This window comes from Etheostoma spectabile, unplaced genomic scaffold, assembly GCF_008692095.1.
Source record: "Etheostoma spectabile isolate EspeVRDwgs_2016 unplaced genomic scaffold, UIUC_Espe_1.0 scaffold314, whole genome shotgun sequence".
Classification (NCBI taxonomy): domain Eukaryota; kingdom Metazoa; phylum Chordata; class Actinopteri; order Perciformes; family Percidae; genus Etheostoma; species Etheostoma spectabile.
In genome coordinates, this window is record NW_022605583.1 from 235,242 (window position 1) to 235,972 (window position 731).

The 731-nt window shown below is 42.7% G+C and overlaps 1 protein-coding gene across 1 annotated transcript in view; it reads right to left on the bottom strand.

Annotated features, from left to right (window-relative positions):
* Nucleotides 1-731, bottom strand: part of galnt16 (UDP-N-acetyl-alpha-D-galactosamine:polypeptide N-acetylgalactosaminyltransferase 16) — an 80,472-nt gene that overhangs the window by 26,867 nt on the left and 52,874 nt on the right. The gene's annotated exons all lie outside the window — the stretch shown is intronic.

The following is a 731-nucleotide window of genomic DNA, read 5'->3' on the forward strand; positions in this document are numbered from 1 at the left end:
GACTCACAACAGCACGTCGGCTACTCGCCACAGCCAGAAGAAAGGTTTTGTTTCAAAAGAAGCTGAAGGAAGCAACAAAAATCACCGCTAAATAAACGGGAGTTTGGGAATTCTGACGGAGTTCAGACGTCAACATGACGGTTGTTCGCCGACACAAAAGGGTAAGTAAGTTTCCTGGTAACGTTAGCTAACATCTGCATTGTGTTCAGCTTCGCAGTCAGTTTACTACGCTATATAAGGTACACTGAACTTTAGCAACGTGATTACACACCAACATGTGTGCTGTGTACTGTTTGTGTTCCAGAGCATTCACCTTTGCAAAATCGCCGCCGCAGACCGTCTGGTGGGCGATGACCGACCGGTGAGATCTCTGGTTCTGACCTGCCGGGCTTTGTATAATCTTTATGAGAGTCACGGAGAGGCTTATGACAACGACTGGGATGTATCTGGGACAGCAGAGTCGGGGGGGACACTGTCACAGGGGGCAGAGGAAGAAGACTGGGAAGTTTGGGAGGGTTTGATGCGCTACTTGAAAAGCTAAATAAAAACTTTTGTTATATATATATATATATATATATATATATATATATATATATATATATATAGTCTTGTTTTTTAAAGTAACAGTGTGCAATATTGGAAACGACATAAAGCCCCTAATAGCCCTTAATATTGAACAGTTTATAAGTGAGAATAGTGCAGAGAGTAGATAATCTGTCGGTGTCGGCTAG